Source organism: Macaca nemestrina, chromosome 13, assembly GCF_043159975.1.
Source record: "Macaca nemestrina isolate mMacNem1 chromosome 13, mMacNem.hap1, whole genome shotgun sequence".
NCBI classification, from domain to species: domain Eukaryota; kingdom Metazoa; phylum Chordata; class Mammalia; order Primates; family Cercopithecidae; genus Macaca; species Macaca nemestrina.
This window is the reverse complement of record NC_092137.1, coordinates 61,811,513-61,819,020: the sequence shown is the minus strand read 5'-3', so window position 1 is coordinate 61,819,020 and position 7,508 is coordinate 61,811,513.

Here is a 7,508-nt window from a genome sequence, read left to right as displayed (position 1 = left end):
GACCAAGCAAGACCCTGTCCCACTACCCACCACCCAAAAACAAAAACAAATAACAAATAACAAAAAAACAAAAAAAAACCACAACAGGCCAGGTGTGGTGGCTCATGCCTGTAATCCCAGCACTTTGGGAAGTCAAGGTGGGTGGATCACTTGAGGTCAGGAGTTTTGAGACCAGCCTGGCCAAGGCCGATGAATCACTTGAGGTCAGGAGTTCAAGACCAGCCTGGCCAACACAGTGAGACCCTGTCTCTACCAAAAATTAAAACACTTGGCTGGGTGTGGTGGTTCAAACCTGTAATCCCAGCACTTTGGGAGGCCGAGGCAGGTGGATCACCTGAGGTCAGGAGTTCGAGACCAGCCTGTCCAACATGGCGAAACCCCATCTCTACTAAAAATACAAAAATTAGCCAGGTGTGGTGGCATGTGCCTGTAATCCCAGCTACTGAAGAAGCTGAGGCAGGAGAATCGCTGGAACCCTGGGGGCAGAGACTGCAGTGAGCCAAGATTGTGCCACTGCATTCCAGCCTGGGCAACAGAGCAAGACTCCATCTCAAAAAAAAAAAAAAAGAAAATTAGCCAGATGTGGTGGTGAACACCTGCAATCCCAGCTACTTGGGAGGCTGAGGTATGAGAATCCCTTGAACCCAGGAGGCAAAGAATGTGGTGAGCCAAGATCATGCTACTACACTCCAGCTGGGAGACAGAGTGAGACCTTGTCTCAAAGAATAAATAAATAAATAATAATTCCCAGGTATTTAACAACAAAAAAATCCAACAATACACCTAAATGAACCCCCCACTTGTTAAGGATAAAACTTTAAAATTTAAACAATTAAATTTTAACAAATCTAAACATTAAATTTATAAAACAATGTGTGATTACTTTATTATAGATCCAATTATTGGAAAAACATTACTATTGTTCGGTCCTTTTCTGCCTACGGAAATAATCATTGTCTTCCCAGCCCCAGCGCAGCACATGAAACATGGTGGGACTCAAAAAAATATTATTTAAGTGAATAATTGACTGAATTAGTATGGAAAATGCTTCCTTAAACTTCCTTAAGCTTCACATTCACAAAATTCCCAGTAGAAAAAAAAGTCTACACTTCTCTTTATATGCTTTCATCTTTAAGAAGAAAAGAATACACAGAAGTTAAGTATTATCATTGAGCCAGAAAAGATCTTAGGAACCTTCTAGTGGTTTGATCATAAAAGGCAAAGAGCTCTAATAAGGGCAGAACTGGGAGGAGAATCCAGATCTTCTGATTCCAAACATTTTTCTCTGTCCCATTTTACTACTACAATTTTTTTTTAATGTGGCAACATTTATAAAAATATTGTTTGGTCCTGTGAAATTCACTTTTTCTGGTACAGCTCAAACCTCTTTCTCCACATTGTGGAGTTATTGCACAGTCATATGTCTCCTGTAGGAGCAGAATTTGAAATATAGATGTGGAATTCATAAATAAAGGTGTTCTTGTCCTCTGAGTAAATCTTGTGTGTTTTTCTGTATGTCAGTTATTCCCACAGTATAAGTTGTTTGGTTGCAGCCTTCAACAACCAATGAAGTTATGTTATGCATAAGACCTTGCGCATTTCATGTTTGCTGGGGCCAATAAAAGCAAATTCTCTCATGCTCTCCTACCGAGAACCTCATTATGATGTCCGGCTGGTTGCCTTTTTAGATCTGCATGTGATTCTACTTCTTTCTCTAGATTCCAGGACAGGCAGAGTTTGTCTTGGAAGCTCCGTTTACTCTGTCCTCCTTACTGGCTCTCTTTTTGACCCTTTAGGTCCTTTAGGGGTCCTCTTTTCCTCCCCTAGCTACCCTTCCCCTAACCCCCACCCTCACCTGGCAATGTATCTTTCACTTGCAAATTTTTCAGTCCCACTCAAGCTTAAATGTCTGAAAGCACTCTTCGCACCCACACCATTCATCCGTGAGAAAAACTATAAGGGAGAAAAAACACTGGCTTCATCCTCAGTTTTGCTTCCCTAAAGGAAGAGACCAGAAGATAATTCTTCTAGGAGTTGCCCCTGATAGCCTTAGGGCTGCCTACAGTCCTCTGGGTCCTCTCTGGAGAGAACTGCTTTGGAATGTGAAAAGACCATGGCAGAAAGGAAAGGGAAGGCTTGTTCTTCCTTTCTTGGTTCCAGTCCATGGAAGGGCACTCACATCACTCACAACAAGGATTCAGCCAGAGCGTCCAGATAGCTGTGCTGAGCTCTGTAACAGGATAATAGGAAGGTGGAAGCCCCAACAGGCCACATTCCACATTTTCAATGAGGTGTTAGGAACAAGTAAACTCTTTTGATGGAAAGGTGATGAAGAGTTTTTTAAACGTCCAACGACCCCTTGCTGGTCTTTCCCAGGCTTACTTATTTCAAGGACTACCTTTTGTCTCTTTGTATCTTTCTCTAGCATCAGAGCTGACCCTACTAGAAAATAAGATTGTACACGACTGGGTGAAGAATTCCATTGACCTGCCTCCAGTCTTTTCTAGCCATGGAGTGGAAGCATGAACTTACAAAACAGGCCATTGTGGACCATCCTGGATTTTGAAAATGCTGGAAAGAGTCAGTGGATGGAAGCTCTCTAAACCTTTGGACTAATCTGTGTACAGCATTGGTTTCTTGGCCTCCTGGAAATCTGAGAAGTTTGCCTGTGATGGGGAGGTTTGTATCCTGGTAAGAGAGGAAGGGAGGAAGACGCTGAAACTGTTTATACTGCTGTCATTCACAAAATCTTCTTACTTCTTCTCCATAGCTTCCTTGAGTTGAGCCCACTGGTCTATCACAACCATGATGCTTCTGCCTGGAGGAATGCAAATACCACCTGCGTGATTAAGTCTGTGATCTTAATTATCTCCCACTTAATTGCCTCTGAAGGACAACCCTGCGCTGTTTTCTATTTCCTCAGCCTGGCATGTCTGCTTGTTTTGACTCAGCCTTCTGGATAGCATATGGCTTCCACTAAGCCTGAGCCGCCCAGCCTGCAATTACACAGCACCTCCAGCCGCAGAGGTGGCCCAGTTGTTTCAGTGTTGCCATTCTGCCCCAGCCTCAGTTTCATGCACACTTGCCCATCTTACATGCTCATTTTGTGCTCTCATTTTCTCAAATTCACTGTCAAACTCTTTTTTTTTTTTTTTTTTTTTTGAGGAGTCTGTCACCCAGGCTGGAGTATGGTGGTGCAATCTCGGTTCACTGCAACCTCCGCCTCCCTGGTTCAAGTGATTCTCCTGCCTCAGCCTCCCAAGTAGCTGGGACTACAGGCCCGTGCCACCACGCCCGGCTAATTTTTTTTAGTAGAGACAGGGTTTGGGGTTTTACCATGTTAGCCAGGATGGTCTCGATCTCCAGACCTCGTGATCCACCCGCCTGGGCCTCCCAAAGTGCTGGGATTACAGGCATGAGCCACCACGCCCGGCCCACTGTCAAACTCTTGTTGGGGAATTCTGTTCTTACCTCATAAAGAGAAAGAAGCGCTGCTTGTCATGGTGTACACACAATCTGGAAAGAAAAGACTATGTAGGACATTAGCAATTATATTTAGGTTCTATAGAAAACTTATAGTTAAATTATTAGGCAAATTACTTTCAATGTGTTCTTTGGTATAATTTGATATACATAGGAAAGACTTATGAAATATTTTCAAATACTTCAGCCTTCAATCTCAGAGTAGGTTTAAAAATAATTAAAATATATTAAAATACTTTTATTAAGGGTCCAATGAACTGGATTTTGGTAGGCAAAGAAAAATGTCATGAGCCTGGGCATGGTGGCTCACACCTGTAATCCCACTACTTTGGGAGGCCGAGGCGGGCAGATTGGTGAGCTCAGGAGTTCGAGACCAGTCTGGACAATATGGTCTCTAACAAGAAGTTGTTTGAGACTAGCCTGGGCAACATAGTGAAACCCCATCTCTACAAGAAATACAAAAATTAGCCGGGCATGGTGATGCATATCTGTAGTCCCAACTACTTGGGAGGCTGAGGTGTGAGGATTACCTGAGCCCAGGGAGGTTGAGGCTGCAGTAAGCCATGTTCATACCACTGCACTCCAGCCTGAGTGATAATGCGAGACACTGTCTCCAAACAAACAAACAAAAAAACCCAAAAAACAAAAAGGCCGGGCACCAGCGGCTCATGCCTGTAATCCCAGCACTTTGGAGGCCAAGGTGGGCGGAACACCTGAGGTCAAGAGTTCAAAACCAGCCTGGCCAACATGGTGAAACCCTGTCTCCTCCAAAAATACAAAACCTAGCCGGGCATGGCTGGGCGCAGTGGCTCACACCTGTAATCCCAACACTTCGGGAGGCTGAGGTGGGCAGATCACGAGGTCAGGAGATCGAGACCATCCTAGCTAACACGGTGAAACTCTGTCTCTACTAAAAATACAAAAAAATTAGCCGGGCATGGTGGCAGGTGCCTGTAGTCCCAGCTACTCGGGAGGCTGAGGCAGGAAAATGGTGTGAACCCGGGAGGCGGAGCTTGCAGTGAGCTGAGGTCACTCCACTGCACTCCAGCCTAGGCAACAGAGGGAGATGCCATCTCAAAAATAAATAAATAAATAATAAAAACTAGCCAGGCATGGTGGCGCACGCCTGTAATCCCAGCTACCTGGGAGACTAAGGGCAGGAGAATGGCTTGAACCTGGGAGGCAGAGGTTACAGTGAACCGAGACCATGCCATTGTACTATAGCCTGGGCAACAGAGCAAGTCTCTGCCTCAAAAAAAAAAAAAAAAAAAAAAAAAAGGTGTCATGAAATACTTATCTGGATAAATCAGGAAAATATTTTAGTTTAAATTTATAAAATCATACATTCTCTGGATTCATAGTGTTATGGCATAAGCAAAATTTCACTGTAAACAAGATTTTTAAAATCTCACTTTTAATTTTATTAGACATTCAAACATTTAGAAATTTTAAATGACTTTGGCCCTATTTCTGAGTTATTTATGACTCTCTCTCTCTCTCTCTCTCTCTATGTATATATATATATATATATACACAAAGCATCTGGCAAGTAGTAGATACTGATAAATGGTAAATTCAGTTGTTTTCTTACAAGCAACAACTACTACTTGATATCCAGCAGATTATTGTATTCATCTAGAAAAGAGTAAGTATCCAAGATTCAGAGCCTAGTTTTTAAAAAAGCCCCTTTGACAACCTTCACAATGTTTTTTGGGGAAGTGTTTAGTGAGAAGAGAATTTTCCTTGATTTCTTCAATTCCAAGAGCCCTCCTTTTTTCTTTTTTAATATTACCAAGTGAAAAGAAAGAGGGAAGCTGGGCATGGTGGCTCACACCTGTAATTCCATCACTTTGGGAAGCTGAGTGAGTGGATCACTTGAGGCCAGGAGTTCTAGACCAGCCTAGGTAACATGGCGAAACCCTGTCTCTACCAAAAATACAAAAATTAGCCAGGCGTGGTGGTGGGTGCTTGTAATCCCAGCTACTCTGGAGGCTAAGGCACGAGAATCAGGACCTTGAACCCAGGAGGCAGAGGTTGTATTGAGCCAAGATCATGCCACTGCACTCCAGCCTGGGTGACAGAATAAGACTCTGTATTTAAAAAAAAAAAAAAAAATAAGAAAAATAAAAAAAGAAGGAGAAAAGAAAAGAAAAAGAAAAAGGAGAAGAGGAATGAATGTATTCATAAACAAAAAATGTTTTACATACCCATGGAATTGAATAAATATTATAAAAAGAGCTGGTAAATAAGGATATTATGATCTTATGCTTATACAAATGCTCCTGGACTTAAATGATGGGTTACATCCCAATAAACCCATTTCAACTTAGGAGCTGAAAATTTTACTTTTTTGAAACAGAGTTTCACTCTGTTGTCCAGGCTGTAGTGCAGTGGTGCAATCTCGGCTCGCTGCAACCTCCCACTCCCGGATTCAAACGATTCTCCTGCCTCAGCCTCCTGAGTAGCTGGGATTACAGGCATGTGCCACCACGCCTAGCTCATTTTTGTATTTTCAGTAGAGACGGGTTTTTACCATGTTGGCCAGGCTGGTCTTGAACTCCTAACCTTGTGATCCACCCACATCAGCCTCCCAAAATGCAGGGATTACAGGCGTGAGCCACCGCACCCGGCCAAGTAAGTTGAAAATGTATTTAATACACATAACCAGGCCGGGCGCGGTGGCTCACGTCTATAATCTCAGCACTTTGGGAGGCTGAGGTAGACAGATCACCTGAGTTCAGGAGTTCAAGACAAGCCTGCCCAACACGGTGAAAACCTGTCTCTACTAAAAATACAAAAAATTAGCCGGGCATGGTTGCAGGCGCCTGTAATCCCAGCTACTTGGGAGGCTAAGAAAGGAGAATCGCTCGAACCCAGGAGACGGAGGTTACAGTGGGCCAAGACCCCACAATTGCACTCCAGCCTGGGCTACAAGAGCAAAACTCTGTCTCAAAAAAAAAAAAAGAATAGGCCGGGCGCGGTGGCTCAAGCCTGTAACCCCAGCACTTTGGGAGGCCGAGACGGGCGGATCACGAGGTCAGGAGTTCGAGACCATCCTGGCTAACACGGTGAAACCCCGTCTCTACTAAAAAATACAAAAAACTAGCCGGGCGAGGTGGCGGGCGCCTGTAGTCCCGGCTACTCGGGAGGCTGAGGCAGGAGAATGGCGTAAAAACCTGGGAGGCGGAGCTTGCAGTGAGCTGAGATCCGGCCACTGCACTCCACCCTGGGCAACATAGCGAGACTCTGTCTCAAAAAAAAAAAAAAAAAAAAAGAAATACACATAATCTACCAAACATCATAGCTTAGGCTGGCCTACAGTAAAGGCACTCAGAACACTTACAAAAGCCTATAGTTGGGCAAGATCATCTAACACAAAGCCTATTTTATAATAAAGTGTTGGATATATCAGCCGGCTGCGGTGGCTCACGCCTGTAATCCCAGCACTTTGGGAGGCCGAGGCAGGTGGATCACAAGGTCAGGAGTTCAAGACCAGCATGACTAATATGGTGAAACCCTGTATCTACTAAACATACAAAAATTAGCCGGGCAGTAGTGGCGCATGCCTGTAATTCCAGCTACTCAGGAGACTGAGGCAGAAGAGTCGCTTGAACCCAGGAGGTGGAGGTTTCAGTGAGCCAAGATCACGCCATTGCACTCCAGCCTGGGTGACAGAGCAAGACTCTGTCTGGAAAAAAAAAAAAAAAACAGTGTGGAATATGTCATGTAATTTATCGAATACTGTATGGGGACTCAAAGTACAGTTTCTACTGAATGGAAATTACTTCTATACCCCATCATAGAGGTGAAAAATTGTGTCACACCATCCAAAGTTAGGGTCAGGGATCCTTTTTACATATATATCATTTTACTTTTTTTTTTAGCTAACTGGCATACACTTTCATCTACAGGGGATTCAACTGCTGAAATTACGACTGTAATGGCTCATATATTTATGTAATATTTTTCATTTAACTTTTCATGTTAAAAGTGTTTTAAATATTGAAAATCTTCAGATTCTAGTA